Below are 18698 nucleotides of genomic sequence, written 5' to 3'. Positions count from 1 at the left end.
TTAAGGACTTAATTGATTATCTCCTTGGGAAATATATTTTATAAAAAAATCTTTGGCTGGTTCAATAATTATACATTTCCTGCACATACCTTAATCTGGAAAATTATCTATCAGTGTCTAGATCATGTGCTTCATTTTACAATCCTTAACAAGACTTTTAAGATTTTAACCTTAATAAGTAACACAAAATTAAAGAAATTCAAAGAGCTCCATCCAAGAATGTTGCGATGGAGTCTACTTAAGTCTCCTCCAAATTCTATAATTCTGTGGGGTGAAAAGGAGCTAAGAGTTCATGGTAGAGATGCAGCTATTTGGGAATAGCTTTACAAATCACAAAAATGTAAAACCACAATAGCCTATTAGTAAAAAGAATAAAAATTATTAAGGTAGGTGTCTTAAAATAGTAACTGAGAAAAGGTGGTCCTCAAAAGAGGAAACATTTAACTAAAAATGTTAGAAATGAAAGGCAAACTTTGATGACTGGTCATCACCTGGCAGAAAACACTTTTAACAGCTTTTTGCTAACCATATTTCTCAAAGAAAAAGAGCCAGAGTTTTAAGACTCAAAGGTCAAGTCACTTCCAATCTTGAGAGAGGAGGATTAGGTGGACAAGCTCTAAAGGAGAAGGCTGGAGTGCTATTTATAAATACCACTCTCTGGGTCAGCCAGGTCTTTTCTCATTTGAAAGCTCCCTGGTGACTTACGGAAGGATGAGCACAAAAGAACACTGCTTTACTATGGGAAGCCTCTTGCTTAGAGGAGAGCTGTCTGTGGTACCCTCTTATTTGGAGCCAGGCAGACATAAAGAAGCACTCTTATATGTAAAAACAAGAACATCTTAAAAATAAACTTCAGAGCAAAACAATAAGCTTCAAAGCAAAATCAATGCACTGTTTGGGGAATGGACACGCTTGAGGCTCTGACTCAGGGGGATGGGCGGGACATGGGCAATGTATAAAACCTGAGCTTTTGTACCCCCATGATGAGCTGAAATAAAAAACAAACAAACAAAAAATAGTTTGCGAAGTATTAAGCCTTAGGAAAGACAAAAAAAGGAAGATGTTCACATTCCACAAACATTGTGGAGGAATGGGAGACCCTTGGTTCAGGTTCCCTTATGTTTTAAAGAATAGATGTGACCTGGTATGATTTAGATGCAGTCCAGTTCAGGAGTTGGAGGAAGCCATGAGGTATAGAAGGCAGTGGCGGGAGGTGGGTGGTAGAGCAGGAAGGGAAGGGTTGGGGATGGGGAGAAACCAGTTAGATCAATGGGATACTAGGTAAATTGAGAGATGTGAATGCAAGAAATACGATAAAAGGATTAAAACTATTTTGTAATAATCATCTAGGAGAATTTTGGAATGAGTACACTGGTTCTGGGAGTCTTAGTTTTAAATGGAAATGGTCAACATCAATTTTTATATAATAAACAGATCCACTACACATGCCAGTAGCTCACTGGCCAGTTGAAGAAGGAAGGAAGAATGAGAGAAATTAGGGTAAGTGAAGAGAGGAGAGAATAAGAGGGAATGGGGAAGGCAGAGAGGGGAAAGAGAAAAGACACAAGGGGGACACATATAGAGGGAGAGAGAGACAAAGGAGAGAGCGAAGGGGGGATGCAAAGACAATGGGAAACACATAACAAATAGAAATGCCCACAGACAACTCATAATCAAGAGACAGAGCCAGGGCTGAAGGGAACAAAAAGAAAGAGGCTCAGGAAGTTTGGAGATGAGATTCCACAGTTTTTTCCTACTTTAATATTGTGTAGTTGTCTTGGTTAGTGGCTTTCATGGGATGGTTTGAAATTGATGGGCAAAAAAAGAAGATTGACCATTCCAACTGTTAAGCCCTTCTGAATTTTTTTTTTTTTTTTTAGAGAAGAGTCTTGCTTTATCACCCAGGCTGGAGTGCAATGGTGTGATCACAGCTCACTGTAACCTTGAACTCAAGATATTCTCCTGTCTCAGTCTCCCAAGGAGCTGGAATTACAGGCATACCCAGCTAATTAAAAAAATTTTTTTTTATAAAGATGGGGTCTGGCTGTTTCCCAGGCTGGTTGGTGTGAACTCCTGGCCTAAAGCGATCCTCCCACCTCGGCCTCCCAAAGTGTTGAGATTAGAGGTGTGAGCCACCATGCCCACCCTGAAAATGTTAATTGGCTGATTCACAGTTTTGTATAATTTACTGTGATACTTCTGAGAATGAAAGAGGGTGTTAACTGGAGAGCACACAAACAAGTTGGTTTGTATAATGTGCTTAGAACAGTGCCTGAGCATTTAGGAAGCAGTGTGTTAGCTATTATTATTATTAATAATAATAATTAATTATCATCTCCCATCTAGCATTCTGATTGGTTTTCCTTGCTTCCATTCTTGCCTCCTTCTTTAATCCATTCTCTTCATAGAAGGAAGAGGTCTTTTAAAACTGTAAGTCAGATGTCAATCCCTGGCTTTCTTCTGCACTTAAAAATAATTGATACCCTTGGCAAAATAGCAAGATCCTGTCTCTACAAAAAATAAATAAATTAGCTGGGCTTAGTGGCATGTGCTTACAGTTCTAGCTATTCAGGTGGCTAAGACAGGAGGATATAGCTTAAGCCCAGAAGTTCAAGGCTGCAGTGAGCTATGATTGCACCACTGTACTCCAGCCTGGGCAACAAATACCTTTCTCTTCTGCAATTCACTAATACCTCTTCTTGCCTATGCCAGACAGCTTGAGCACTCTTGACCTTATTCTTCACATCCTCAGGTCCTGGCTTCAGTGGCTCCTCCTCTGAGAGGCCTTTGGGATCACTCAGACTACAGCAGTTTCTGAATGTAGATCTGCCTAACTTCTAAGTTGGCGTTCCTTCTGTGCCTTGATGCCAGCACCTCACTAGCCCCTGGCCTCTCCTAAGGAGATAATCTGTGATATCTCCCTCGAGGAGAGGCTAAATACCTCTCCACCTTTGGTATGTTACTTTCCTGGTCAAAGACTTTCAATGGATCCTCACAGACTAATCCAGGGTTTTCCATATATCTCATCTCAAACTATCATTCATTTATTTATTCATTCAATAGATGCTTATTGACAACCTACTATATGCCAAGTACTAATGTAAAAGTTGTATATAAAAAATTTAGGCAGGCCAGGTGCAGTGGCTCCCTGCCTGTAATCTTAGCATTTTGGAAGGTCAAGGCAGGAAGATTGCTTGAGGTCAGGAGTTTCAGACCAGCCTGAGCAAGAGCAAGATCCCATCTCTACTAAAAATAGAAAAATTAGCTGGGTGTGGTGGCATGCACCTATCATCCCAGCTACTCAGGAGGCTGAGGCAGGAGGATCACTTGAGCACAGGAGTTGAAGGTTGCACTGAGCTATGATGATACCACTGTACTCTACCTAGGGCAACAGAGTGAGACTCTGTCTCAAAAAATAAAATAAAAAAATAAATTTAGGCAATGTTTCATAATGACAGGTGGTATGGAGGGAGACAGTATTTCTAAAGTCATATATAACAAAATTTATGGTCTTAGTTATATATGTGAAAATGTTTGTCTACTTTATCCACATCACATTTAAAAAATATCTTTTCAGATGGGCGAGGTGGCTCATGCCTGCAATCCTAGCATTCTGGGAAGGCCAAGGTGCGACGATTTCTTGAGCTCAGGAGTTCGAGACTAGCCTGAACAAAAATAGGAAAATTAGCCAGGCATGGTGGCACGTGCCTGTAGTCCCAGCTACTCGGGAGGCTGAGGCAGGAGGATTGCTTAAGCCCAGGAGTTTGAGGTTGCAGTGAGCTATGATGATGCAACTGTTCTCTAGCCAGGGTGACAGAGAGACAGAGCAAGACTCTGTCTAAATATATATATATATATATATATATATATATATATACACACACATACATATGTGTGTGTGTGTGTGTGTCTTTTCACTGGAAAGATGAGATTGCATTATATTCAAGGTAACTTTATATTTAGGTATTATTCTGATAATTTTATGGGTTCCTTCTGGTTAGAACCAAAGGACTGTTTACTTCTCTTCTTTAAAATAGTTCATACTCAAGCTGGACACGTCTCAATGATAATGAGATAATCCTCTAATGATATTAACCCAAATCCTGATTACAGCTCTAGGGATGTATGATCTAAAATATTTCAATTCTTAATTCACCAACAAGGAAACTGGCTTATCAGGTATAATTCTAGTCTTTTTTTTTAAAAAAATGAACATTTTATGTTAGGATAGTAGAGTTCTCACATATCTCACACACCCAGTTTCCTTTATTATTAACATCTTACATTTGTCACTAATGAACCAACGTTGATACATTATTATTAACTAAAGTCCAACCTTTATTTGGATATCCTTAGTTGTAACCTAATGTAGTTCTCTCGTTACAGGATCCCACCCAGGATTATCACATTACATTTAGTTATCATGTCACTCCTGGGGCTCCTCTTGGCTGTGAGAGTTTTTCAGACTTTCATTGTTTTTGATAACCTTGACAGTTTTGATGAGTATTCATCAGGTGTTTTGTAGGGTGTCCATCAATTGGGGTTTGTCTGATTTTTTTTTTCTCATGACTAGACTGGGGTTATGGGTTTTTGGAAAGAAGACCACAGTGGTAAAGTGCCATTTTCATTACCTCGATATCAAGGGTACATGCTATGAACATAACTAATCAGTCTGCTTACCTCAGCCAGGTAATCAAAGTGTTTGCCAGGTTCCTCCACTGTGAAGTTACTCTTCCCCTCTTCCTCTCCTTTCCACATTGTTCTCTTTGGAAGGAAGTTACTAAATGCAGCACAACTTAAGGGATGGGGAGTTATGCTCCATTTCCTTGAGGGAGGAATAACTATATGAATTATTTGAAATTATGCACTGGAGATTTGTCTCTTCTCCCCATTTATTTATTCAATCATTTATTTGTATCACTCCAGTTGGTTTTTTTAATCAAATGACTGTGCTCTGACACCTAAATCTTTATCTCCAACATGAAAATATTTCAACACTAATCAATCTGCTTAAAAATATTTATTGGAGGCTGGGTGCGGTGGCTCACGCCTGTAATCCTAGCACTCTGGGAGGCTGAGGCAGGAGGATCGCTCGAGGTCAGGAGTTAGAGACCAGCCTGAGCAAGAGTGAGACCCTGTCTCTACTAAAAAAAATAGAAAGAAATTAACCGGACAACTAAAAATATATAGAAAAAATTAGCTGGGCATGGTGGCGCATGCCTGTAGTCCCAGCTACTCAGGAGGCTGAGGCAGAAGGATTGCTCGAGCCCAAGAGTTTGAGGTTGCTGTGAGCTAGGCTGATGCCATGGCACTCTAGCAGGCAACAGAGGGAGACTCTGTCTCAAAAAAAAAAAAAAAAAATTTATTTGAGATACCTACATATAAGTCTCACGAATTCATTTGGGTTGTGAGGGGAAGATAGAGACCATAAGGAATGTCAGTGTACAATCAGAAGGAAAAGCTGAGAGAGGGGAAAATACAATTGGTTTAAAGCAGAACACCCACATTATAGTCCAAGTTCTAGCACATAGCAGCTGTATGATCTTAGATAAGATCTAAGATAATCTGCCTGAGCTTTAGTTTGTAAAAAACAGATAATACCAAGGCTTTAAGATTCTTCCAGAAATATATGAAATGCCTACAAAAACGGTTTATAATTTGTAAAACATGATATAAGTGTAAGACATTTTTATCATAATTATTCAGGATTGGAAAAGGCAAAATTATGAAAGTAACTTCTTATGAACTATTTCAAATTCTCTAAAAAAAGCACATATTATCTTATTCTTTTTTTTTTTTTTTCTGAGACAGAGTCTCACTCTGTTGCCCGGGCTAGAGTGCCGTGGTGTCAGCCTAGCTCACAGCAACCTCAAACTCCTGGGCTCAAGCAATCCTACTGCCTCAGCCTCCCAAGTAGCTAGGACTACAGGCATGCGCCACCATGCCTGGGTAATTCTTTTTCTATGTATATTTTTAGTTGTCCATATAATTTCTTTCTATTTTTTAGTAGAGATAGGATCTTGCTCTTGCTCAGGCTAGTGTCGAACTCCTGAGCTCAAAGGATCCACCCGCCTTAGCCTCCCAGAGAGCTAGGATTACAGGCATGAACCACCACATCCGCCTGGCCTTATCTTATTGTTTCTCTCTCTAAAATCTTCATAAAGGGAAAGTAACTAAAAGCTTAGTTGTATTAATTAGTGTTTAACTTTGGTTTTAGTCACTCAAAACCTAGAAATCCTGCTGCAGTCTTGTGTGTTGTTTATATATTAATCTCCATTCCTTCTTGTCCTTATCTGTTTAAGAGTAGAGATAAGGCCTAATTCTACTTTTATACTTGTACGTGTTATATATATTAAATATTAAATAGATACCGAGCAGAAATTGTATTTGAAGGATTTGAGTATCTTGAGAACAAATTAAAGGAAGGGATGGCTCCCTTAGTTTTAGCATTTCAAATAAAACCTAACTTTAATTCCTTCTGGTTTCTACTTTACCCACATTATGCACAGAACTCAGGACTAATATATAATAACTAAAATTAAGAGTTAGATTATTTTTGAGAAAAATCACTAGAAAACAATGATTGTTTCCTACTGTTGGCACTTGCTGTCAAGTTAGTTCTCTTAAGGCATTTCCTCTTTTTTATATTGTTGGTATGACAGACTCCCAACTAATTTTTCTTCTTCAACTTCTAGTCCATTGTTTCTCAAAGTGTGGTTCCATGAACTTGTTAAAAATGCAGTTTCCAAGGCCTCATCTCAGACCTACTTAATCAGAATCTCTGGGTAAAGCCTGGGAATGTTCAACCAACAGCCCGGACTTTACAATCTAATACACTGTCACTAGGGTTACTACACTCCTAGAGTACAAGGTGGATCAAATTACTACTTTCTCTTTAAAAACCTTCAGTAGGTTCATTCACTGTTCATCGAAAAGTCCTAACTTCTTAGTTTAGCATTTAAATTTCTTTACATTGTGGCTCTAACATCTCTCTCGTTTGTTTCCCTTTGTTCTTCACACTCTTTCCCACACTTATGCTCAGCCAGGCACAGTGACTTTACTATGCGCTTAGGCACCTCCATGCCCTCTAGTAAGCTCACACCCTCTCCTTTGAAGCCTCTTACAAGAGAAGAGAGCAAAATCCAAAGAGTTGAGTTTTGAGTTGCCTTTTGGGGAGGAATCAAGTGTTACAGTGACCACAAGGCCAAAGCAGACAAAACTGATAAAGGAGGTAGGAAGAAACATTTCCTTAACTTAGAGGATCCCTGTATTTATGACAGAGGAAAATGGGAGTAAAAAAGACACAGCAATTTATCATTAGCAGAGGCTGGCTACAATTGCCCCAGATGTACCAATTACAGTGTAAAGCCAGCTATACCACCTCACGAACATCTCTCTAAAATACATCAAGTCTGGGCTGGGTGCGGTGGCCACGCCTGTAATCCTAGCATTCTGGGAGGCTGAGGCAGGAGGACCACTCGAAGTCAGGAGTTAGAGACTAGCCTGAGCAAGAGCGAGACCCCATCTCTACTAAAAAATAGAAAGAAATTATCTGGACAACTAAAATATATAGAAAAAATTAGCTGGGCATGATGACAGATGCCTGTAGTTCCAGCTACTTGGGAGGCTGAGGCAGAAGGATTGCTTGAGCCCAGGAGCTTGAGGTTGCTGTGAGCTAGGCTGAAGCCACAGCACTTTCGCCTGGGCAACAGATCGAGACTCTGTCTTAAAAAAAAAAAAAAAAAAAAATCAAGTCTGACTAGTCTTTACTTTCATTGCTGAGAGAAGAAAATGCTTGTGTTTTTTATATAAGAATGTCATTAGTGCTGTGCAGCAAAACTTGTTCCAAAAAGTGGCACAGTTTCTCATTGTGTGATGAGACTTAAGGGTGGTAAAGCAGAGCAGATAAGCACCAGCTCCCAAGTAGCTGGGACTACAGGCATGAGCCACCATGCCTGGCTAATTTTTTCTCTATATATTTTTAGTTGTCCATATAATTTCTTGCTATTTTTTTTTAGTAGAGACGGGGGTCTCGCTCTTGCTCAGGCTGGGCTCGAACTCCTGACCTCGAGGGATCCTTCTGTCTCGGCCTCCCAGAGTGTTAGGATTACAGGCGTGAGCCACTGCACCTGGCCTGAAGATTTCTCTTTAGTGATGATTCAGGCCAAGGTTCCTCATTACTCCAATGTACAGTAACTTCCTGCAGAATAAGAGGACTCCAGCAGGGTCTGCTGAATTTGATCAGATTACTCTCTGTGTAGCAGCTTCTGCCATGTCAACTCTGCTGTCTTCTGGTTTCAGTTCACTAAAGACAGAGGTATGTAGCTTCTTTAAATAGAGGGGCACAATTATCAAGCCAGACATTTGTATCTCTTGGCTAAAAGACACTATAGTCCTACATCTCTGAACTAATCAACTTTTAAAAATCAATTTCCACTTTCTAAATGGCTCCTCTCAATGCCTATTTCTTGGCTTCCTCTGTCTGATTTTCTAGTACTTGCCCCCACTGTCCTTCCTCTTCTGAACTCTCATAGCGCTTCCAGTAGGCATTTTGAGTACTAGTTACCATCTTCCTAATTTGATTTCAGGATTCTTGAGGGCATGAGTATTTCCTCTCATTGAGTTGATAGCAAAAGCAGGGAAACCTCTGGCTGGGAGTTATTCACATTTGTTTGGTCATATTGATCAGTAACTTTTCAGTGTACTAAAAGTACTTAGGAAAAATTTTCTTTTTCTTTTGGGTAATAGGGTAAGAAGAATAATTGAGAAATTGCTTACAAATTATTAAACTTGGGATATTCTACATAAGGATAGTTAATATTAGTTTCTTTATATATTTCCTTAAGAAGAATTTTACACTGCAATTCATATTTGAATTAAGGCAAAAAAGGGACTAATTTCTTAATCAGTATTTTTATTCTACTTTGTAAAGTTCAAGTTAATTTATCTATTTTTCATGGCACTTATTACCACATATCTTAGAGGTATTGTTACAATTCTTTTTTATCTAAGACTTGGTTCTTATTTTCAATTTATTTAAAAATAATCAGATTCTAGAAACAATCCTTTCCTGATATTTTAAGAACAGTTTAGAATTATGAACTTTGGGAAATGGTATCTCTTAAAGATGTTACCAAAGTTAAGACAGGAACATGTTACCAAATCTATGCCAGAGAAACAAAGATCGTTAGCTCTATTAGCATGAAACTTTACCAAGTGCAAAGGAATCATTTTTAAATAGGATATTATTATTATAGTCTCCTTTATATGTTCATACTACTATTTGAGATTTGCTAGTTTTATAAAATAAATGAGTATATCTGTTTACTGATAAATTTGAATGTATACATTTTACATTTGACTAGAAAAAGGTACCAGATCTAAGATCCTAGGAGATATGCCTTAATTTAAGAGCACAGTGAGAACACTTTGTTTAATACAGGGGAATTTAATTTTGACAATTTAAAACAGTCATGTGAAAATGAAGATTTTGGTAAATTAAACAATTTTAAAAGCTCTGTAGGAATTGACTGTTTTAAAGGTACCAAATGAGTTTTTTTTTTTTTTTTTTTTTTTTGAGACAGGGTCTTGCTTTGTCACCCTAGATAGAGTGCAGTGGTGTCATTATAGCTCATTGCAACCTCAAACTCCTGGGCTCAAGCGATTCTCCTGCCTCAGCCTCCTAAGTAGCTGGGACTACAGATGCACATCACCACACCTGGCTAATTTTTATATTTTTTGTAGAGACAGGGTCTTGTTCTTGCTCAGGTTGGTCTTGAACTCCTGGGCTCAAGCAATCCTCCCGCCTCAGCCTCCCGAAGTGCTAGGATTACAGGCATAAGCCACATCGCCTGGCTGAGCTGTCTTATAATTGGAATAAATCTTCTGAAATATTAACATTTAAAACCCTAATTTGCAAATTATAAGTGAATTGTTTACTGGAATTTTTAAAGGCAGGGCATATTCATTATTGGTCAGGGGCTTCATTGTGACAGAAAAGAATTTGTTATTCTAGGTGATAATTTCTAAAGATTACATCTCATTTAGAAGTAATCACATTTCAGATACTGAACCCCTTAAAAAGCCAAAATTTATCACACCACCACTGTAATGTCTTTCCCTAAGATACAAGACCTCTTTTTAAAAAAATTTCTCTGACATCTTCATAAAGTTACACTTCTCCAAGCCAAGATTCTGAATATCCATGGCACCTTATATAATAAGCATGTTCTTTTCTATTGCCTCAAGCAAGGGCCAAAACCAAACTATCTGTATCTGAAGCAACTTCCAGGGCAGCACTAACTTTGTATGACCACAAGAACCTGAAATTCTATGATATATCAGTAATATCCGGCAGAGGTGGCCTCTGTCAGTTTGTTCCTGTCTACATTATCTCCCTTTGTCTCAGTCAGACGCCACAGGGGAGGGATACAGGGTTTGCTTTTGACTTGTAACAACAGCAGAGGCTATGGACTCCCTCACCTGCTTAATCTGACTGTTCCTCCCCTGGAAACAGGGTAAAACAGGAAACAGAACATACCAAACAGGATGTGTAATCTACTATCTGTGAAACTTTTGGTTGGCTACTTGGGGAATGTGGAGATATCTGCCAGAGGAAGAACAAAAGGAAATTCTATAGAGCTGGCTTTGGCAGGAAAGTTCAATGAGTTTCTCTAACCCTTTTCATTGCTCAACTTCTCTTTTCTTTTAATGCATATACCTGGGTCTGACTGTAAATAAGATAGGGGAAAAGCAGCTGGTTCCACGACTATATTGCGTGGTTATTTGCCAAGTGAACTCTTAGGATAATTACAGAGCATACGTTATCCAAGTAAAACAGTAGTTAATGGTATTGCACCAATGTTGATTACCTGGTTTTGATAAAGGTTATGTAAGATGTGATCACTAAGGAACACTGGATCAAGGGTAAATGGGCACTCACTGTACTATTTTTGCAATGTCTTGGGAGTCAAAAATTATTTCAAAATAAAGTTAAAAAATAAAAAAGTAGACAAAGATACTCATATGTACACCCACACCAGAGAGCCACTTGTTTCTAAGACAACATTTCAAGACTCTAAAGCCGTGTTTTTCTTTATGCCTTCAATATCCCATTGTTTTACTTTATGTTTTTTAATTTTTGATAATTCATTACTTACTATACCTGCTTATTCACTTTTTTTTTTTTGAGACAGGGTCTTGCTCTGTTGCCCAGGGTAGAGTTGCAGTATCATCATAGCTCACTGCAACCTCAAACTCCTGGGCTCAAGCGATTCTCCTGCCTCAGCCTCCCAAATAGCTGAGATTTACAGGCGTATGCCACCACGCCTGGCTAATTTTTCTATTTTTAGTAGAGATGAGGTCTCACTCTTGCTCAGGCTGGTCTTGAATGCATGAACTAAAGTGATCCTCCAGCCTCAGCCTCCCAGAATGCTAGGATTATAGGTATACTTTATTTATGTTTAAACCTTATCAGTTTTTTCCCTTAATAATATCAGAGCAAAAAACAATATTCCAGTAACATAAAAATTTTAATAGGGAAATGAGGCAAGTGAAATCAAAGAGAGCAGGGTGAAGGTTTTTGGAAATCCTGTTTCTTGTCCTCTGCTACAGGGGTGTTTATTTCTCACCCAGAGAATTACAGGTTCTAGGGGTGGGAAAGATGTAGAAGAATTAACAGTTGTAGAGAGGGCTGCTGATGGTGCTGTATTTGAACCCGGGTAACTAGAAAAACAATGGTACTTTATAAAAATTCAAGAGAAAATTTATTTTATTTTAGAGAGGAGGGTGAAGAAAAAGTTAGCAATGGTTTGGGAAAGAAGGGTGCTAATGGAGCCCTTTAAGAATCTCAAGGATGAAATGAAAAAAAAAGTTTTCATTAAACATGCAGGTGGTAGTGATGGACACTAAAATACTAAGGTATACTTTAAGCTACAAAAATTAGTATGGTACTAGCACAAAAATGGGCACACTGGTATACTAGAAAACCTAGGTGTGACTTCAGCAATATTAAGAATTTTATATATGCTAAATTCCAAATCAGTAAGGAAAAAATGGTTCTTAACACTATATACTATATTCTAATGCGTCAAGAGTTAGACATAAAGAACATATAGGTGAATATTTATGTGACCTAAGGATGAGGAAGGCCTCTCTAAGCAGAAAAGCAAAAGAATAAATCATAAAGACTAAAGTGTATATAATTCCATAGAAAAAGTTCAGGACCTGAGTGGTTTCAGCAGAAGGGGGAGGGGACTAGGTTTGGGGATGGAGGTCAAAAAAGACTCAATTAAAAATCGTTGTTTTTTTTTTTAAGAGAATATATTTGTGTATTACCTGCATAATTAAATTTAATTTTAAAAACAGTTCAGAAAGTAAAATCATAGAAAATCTTTTGTAACTCAAAATCATGATAAACAGTTAAGTCAAATGAAAGACCAGAAAAATATTTGTAATATGACAAGCAAAGGGACAAAGTCTTTACTATATAAGGAGTGCTTACATAGGATAAGAAAAAAACACCTCAAAAGAACACTAGGCAAAACATGGGGGAAATGTAAATTTTCACCTGTTAAACTGGCCCCCTGAGCCTGGCCCTTAGAGAAAGTGAAGGAGAGCTGTGCCCCTAGACGGTTCCTAGTGAAGCTGCCTCTGTGGGGGAAGAGTCAGGTTTCAGTGAGGGCAGAAAGATGGAGGGAGAGCTCTGTGAGCAGCTCCAGGAGGTAGAGGATTTTGTTTATAATGGAAAGGGCTTTCTTTTTTTTTTTTTTGAGACAGAGTGTCACTTTGTTGCCCTGGCTAGAGTGAGGTGCGTCAGCCTAGCTCACAGCAACCTCAAACTCCTGGGCTTAAGCGATCCTACTGCCTCAGCCTCCCGAGTAGCTGGGACTACAGGCATGCGCCACCATGCCCGGCTAATTTTTTCTATATATATTTTAGTTGGCCAAATCATTTCTTTCTATTTTTAGTAGAGACGGGGGTCTGGCTCTTGCTCAGGCTGGTCTCGAACTCCTGACCTCGAGCGATCCACCAGCCTCGGCCTCCCTTCTGACCAGGCAGCAGTGGTGTTGGGGAGAACTGGGTGGAGTAAAAAGCCAGGAGCTGACACTATGGGAAGGGACTGGAGCCTGGAGGAGCCTGCATTTTGGGAAAACAGGAAGTTTATAGGAAGAAGAGTCAGGGAGTCATTTATAGCCTGTTCTCAAGGTTTCCAGTCCGGTGAAGGAGGACAAAATTATTTTGGTGCCAAAATTGCCTGAAGGCTTTGTTTCTGGGCATTGCCTTTCATGATCTCCCCTGACCTTCCTCTCCAGGACTCGTCTCCGGGTCCTGATATTTCTTCCACTGAACTGCACTGTCACGTTTCCATATCATTGTTGGACTTCTGCAAGCACTGCCCAGCTGCTTTCTCTCCCTCTCCATTTCTTCCCGTCTTCATTCCAGTCCAGTCTGCACACTGCTGCCAGACTAATCTTTCTCAAATATCACTTGGATCATGTCACCTCTGTGCTCAAAACCTTCCAGTGCTTTCTCCCCCTTACTGGATCAAGTCTAGACACCATAGTCCAACACCCTTAACTCTGCAGGCTGTCTCCAGTAAACCTCAAAAAACACCTGTTGCAGCCAAAGAGGGTCAATCACTGACCTGTTCCTATACATGACCATCACCCCAAACTTTTTTATGCTTTTCCTAATCCTGATTTCCACCTGAACACTTTTTCTTCTCTCTTTACTTATCCATATTCCAGCATTCTTTCATATTCAGTTTCACTCCCTCTCCTCTCATTGCTATACAATGTGGTTAAAACATAGTCGTGGAGTCTGGCAAGCCCTGAGTATAATTGTGGCTCTGCCATTTAATAGCTTTGTGACCTTGTAGTTTTTGAGGCTTAGTTTGCCTCAACTCCAAAATGTAATAAATACTTACATAATTTTTGTGAAGATTTGTTAAGATTCAATGTATATAAAACTAACAATACCTGGAACACAGTAATACTCACTAGATTAATATTATTGTTCAAATGTACTCTTTTCTCTGAGTGTGAAGCCTTTCTTACTAGCTTGTGTGTACTGTTCTCTTTCTAACAGTTAACTTTTTATATTTAGGTCTTGTTTCCACAAACTTTATATACTTCATCTCATTGACAGTTAGTGTGGCAAGCCCTGTAATAGGTGCTTTATATATGCAAAACCTCATGAATTAGTTGTTACCTCTACTTAGTTGTTACTTCACTTTCTGGATGGAAAAACTAACTTTTAGAGATATTAAAAATCTTACTTAATATTAAACAGCTGGTAAATAGCAGGATGAAGATGCAGGTGATACTTTGATTTATTTTTAAGATTTAAAATTTCCTAGGATTTTTATGAATTATCATTGGGTAGTCCTAATAAGCTAGTTCTATCATTCTTCTCTTACAAGGAGATTTCCCCCAGGAAGAACTGAGCGCTGTCACTAGATCTGGCTTCAACATCGCTCCCCAGACAGCCAGAGCCTGTGCTTTCCTCCAGGGACTGCTGTTCCCCTTTGACTTTCAGAAAGAAAGCATACTGGAAGCCTCATGTTTCACTATAAGAAGAGAAAGAAGAACACTTCCAGAGTCAGAAATCATGCCATCAGGCATCAAGAATAAAACCCAGGTTTCCGCCAGCAAAATGCAGACTTTAACATCCTTTAGTTTTTTAAAGGAAAAAAACTAGATAGGCCCTTAATAGAAAGAGCCTAGCCTACTAAGTACAGAAGAAGAGGCCAACTTTTCCCAAAGGTAACATTTAAAAGACTGTGAGTCTTAAGAGACAGAAAGACAAAGCTCTAAAGGGCATGCGAAGGAGAGACCCCACTACTATTTATTCTTTAGTGTGATCTATTAAATGAGAATGCAACTACATACACCTAGAATTTTTTTTCAGTTGAAGGAATGCAAAAATAAACTATCATATTAATTGATATCATAATTATGTACAGAAATTGATTTTCAGTAGAATAATCATACGTTAGGCCTCTTTAAGAGCCTATAGTTTCCACACTGTGAAAAAGCATGGCCTCTCAGCTAAACCTGGACATTTTATCTTGCTAACTCTCAAAATGTTTTGGCTGAAAAAGTTTTTTTTTAATTTTTTTACATTTTCATAACATTTCCTTTAACATTTAATAGAAACTATATACAGTAAATTTTTACCATATCTTACATAAGACAGCCACCATTGGCTGAAAAAGTTAAAGAACCCTTCCAAAACAGCCAAAGAAAAGAAACCAACAACCATAAAACAAAATAACAACAAAAAAGTAAAACTTCTCATGTCTAGGAAAATTTAAGGCTTAAAGCAGCAGTCCCCAGACTTTTTGGCACCAGGGACTAGTTTCATGGAAGATAATTTTTCCATGGATTGGGAGGGGGGTTTGGGGTGGTGGGGGAGGATGGTTTCGGGATGATTCAAGCACATTATATTTATTGTGCAGTCAAACCTCTCTACTAATGATAATCTGCATTTGCAGCCGCTCCCCAGCACTAGCATCACCACCTCAGCTCCACCTCAGATCACCAGGCATTAGATTCTCATAAGGAACAAGCAACCTAGATCCCTCATATGTGCAGTTTACAGTAAGGTTTGCGCTCCTAATGATAATCTAATGTTGCTGCTGATCTGACAGGAGGTGGAGCTTATGTGGTGACGTGAGCGATGGGGAGCGATCAGGAGTAGCTGTAAATACACATGAAGCTTCCCTCGCTTGCCTGCTGTTTACCTCCTACTGTGTGGCCCAGTTCCTAACAGACCACTACCGGTCTGCGGCCAAGGGTTGGGGACTGCAGGCTTAAAGGATATTAAAAAAAACAAAACAGGTTCATCTACTTTGAAAATAAACATGCCTTCCCTGCTCTACTAGCCATCCGGGATATTTTAGAGGTCAGAAGGAGTGGAATACACACTCCTATCTATTGATAGGAGACCAGTCCACTGTCAGTCTCTGGAAATCCTGTGGGTGTGGATTCTCTAAGCCTTAGTATATATGTAACTACCTGAGTTGGGAGACTGAGATTGATGACTAACAGGGATTCTGAGATTTCCCCATTTGGTCCTTCACTTGTCAAATTCTCTCCAGAGGCTCTCTCTCTCTTTTTTTTGTAACTTATTTTATTTTATTTTTTAATTAAGGTCTCACTCTGTCACCCAGGCTAGAATGAAGTTGCATGATCCTATCTTACTGCAACTTCAAACTCCTGAGGCTCAAGCAGTCCTCCTGCCTCAGCATCCTGCATAGCTGGGACTACAGGACTACAGGTGTCACCACACCCATCTAATTTTTAAATTTTTTTAGAGATGGTGGTTTCACTAGTTGCCCAGGCTGGTCTCAAACTCCTGTCCTCAAGCCATTCTCCTAACTGAGCCTCCAGAGTTGCTGTGATTACAGGTGTGAGCCATGGTGCCTGGCTTCCCCAGAGGCTCTTTACTTGTGGTGAGAGGGCAGAGAACTTTTTTTTTTTTTTAACAATGCCTTTTGTTATTCTCTCCTACAGGCCACAAAAGAATAATAGATGGTTTGGACTAATTAGTATTAAGATGGCAATAATCCCTAAATTTATTTACAGATTCAATGCAATTGTTATCAAAATCCCAGCTGGCTTCATTGCAGAAACTCACAAATTCCTAAAATTTATACAGAAATCAAGGAATTCAGAAATGCAAAACAATCTCGAAAAAGGGAGAAAAGTTGAATGACTCATACTTCCTAATTTCAAAACTTGCTACAAAGCTACAGTAATCAAGACTATGTGTGGTGCCAGCATAATCAATGGAATAGAATTGGAAGTCCATAAATATTCCTCACATTTACATTGATTTTTGACAAGGGTGCCAAGATAATTCAATGGTGAGAAGAACAGTCTTTTTTTCAACAAATGGTGCTGTGACAATGAGATTTCTACATGCAAAAAAATAAATTTGGGCCCCTACTCTTGTAACCTACAAAAAAATTAACTCAAAATGGCTCATAGACCTAAATGTAAGAGTTTAAATTATAATACTCTTCGAAAAATAACATAGGAGTAAATCTTTGTGATCTTGGGTTAGCTAAAGCCTTCTTAGACATGACAACAAAAACACAAATGACAAAAGAAAAAATCAGACTTAATCAAAACTAAAAACTCTAGGCCAGGCGCGGTGGCTCATGCCTGTAATCCTAGCACTCTGGGAGGCTGAGGCGGGTGGATTGTTTGAGCTCAGGAGTTCGAGACCAGCCCGAGCAAGAGCGAGACCCCGTCTCTATTTAAAAAATAGAAAGAAATTATATGGACAACTAAAAAGATACATAGAAAAAATTAGCTGGGCATGGTGGCGCATGCCTGTAGTCCCAGCTACTTGGGAGGCTGAGGCAGGAAGACTGCTTGAGCCCAGGAGTTTGAGGTTGCTGTGAGCTAGGCTGATGCCACGGCACTCTAGCCCAGCCAACAGAGTGAGACTCTGTCTCAAAAAAAAACAAAACAAAACTAAGAACTCTAATGCTTCAAAGGACATCATTAACAAAATGAAAAGACAAGCCAAAGAATGGAAGAAATATTTGCAAATCATAGATCTGATAAAGGAATTGTATCCAGAATATATAAATATATAAAGAACTCTTAAACTCAATAATAAAAAGACAAATAACCCAACTAAAAAATTGGCAAAGTATCTGAATGGACATTTCATATATATATATATATATTTATACATATATATACACACACACACACACATATATACACACACACACACACAAAAGTCCAATAAGCACAAGAACAGGCTCAACATCATTAGCTAACAGGGAAATACAAATCAAATCCACAATGTGATACCACTTTACATCCACTAGGATGTCTGTTATCAAAAAGACAAAATAACAAGTGTTGATGAGGATATAGAGAATTGGAACTTTTATACATTGCTGATGGCAATGTAAAATGGTATAGCCACTTTGGAAAACAGTTTGGCAGTTCCTCAAAAGATTAAATATAGAGTTACTATATGGCCCAGCAATTCCACCCCTAGCTATATACTTAGGAGAAATGAAAACACATGTTCACATAAAAGATTATCCATGGCTGGATGCGGTAGCTCATGCCTGTAATCCTAGCACTTCAGGAGGCCGAAACGGGAGGATTGTTTGAGCCCAGGAGTTTGAGAGCAGCCTGGGAAATAGTGAGACCCCCCCATCTCTACAAAAACTTTAAAAATTAGGCGGGCATGTTGGTGTGTACCTATAGTCCCAGCTACTCAGGAGGCTGAGGCAGGAGGATCGCTTGAGCTCAAGAGTTGGAGGCTGCAGTTAGCTATGATGATGCCACTGCACTGTAGCCCGGGCAACAGAGTGAGATCCTGTCTCAAAAAAACAAAACAAAACAATAACAAAAAATCTCAACACAAAACAAAACAAACAAACAACCCCCCCAAAACCAAGGAAACCCACTTATCCATGAATATACCTAGCAGCATTATTCATAATAGCCAAAAAAGTGGAAACAACCCAAATGTCCACCAACTGATGAATGGATAAATAAAATGTGATATATCCATACAATGGACTATTTTCAGCTATAAAAAAGGACTTAAATAGTGATACATGCTATAACATGGATGAACCTTGAAAACATTATGCTAAGTGAAAAGAAGCCAGTCACAAAAGACCACATATTCTATGATTCTATTTTTATGAAATGTTC

General features: G+C 38.8%; 1 protein-coding gene across 3 annotated transcripts in view; it reads right to left on the bottom strand.

The window, feature by feature from the left end:
• The window catches only part of PDE6D (phosphodiesterase 6D), a 49832-nt gene that overhangs the window by 8626 nt on the left and 22508 nt on the right, over nt 1–18698 (bottom strand). The window contains exon 1 of one of the 3 annotated variants that reach the window (XM_045559652.1): nt 4681–4987. The exons of the other annotated variants lie outside the window; for them this stretch is intronic. The gene's annotated coding sequence lies outside the window, so the exon portion shown is untranslated. Of the gene's footprint in view, nt 1–4680; nt 4988–18698 lie in introns of those variants that run through there. 3 annotated transcript variants of the gene reach the window in all.

Source organism: Lemur catta, chromosome 8 (genome assembly GCF_020740605.2).
Source record: "Lemur catta isolate mLemCat1 chromosome 8, mLemCat1.pri, whole genome shotgun sequence".
Lineage (NCBI taxonomy): Eukaryota > Metazoa > Chordata > Mammalia > Primates > Lemuridae > Lemur > Lemur catta.
The sequence above is the reverse complement of the archived record's forward strand: the minus strand, read 5'-3'. Positions and strand labels throughout refer to the sequence as shown.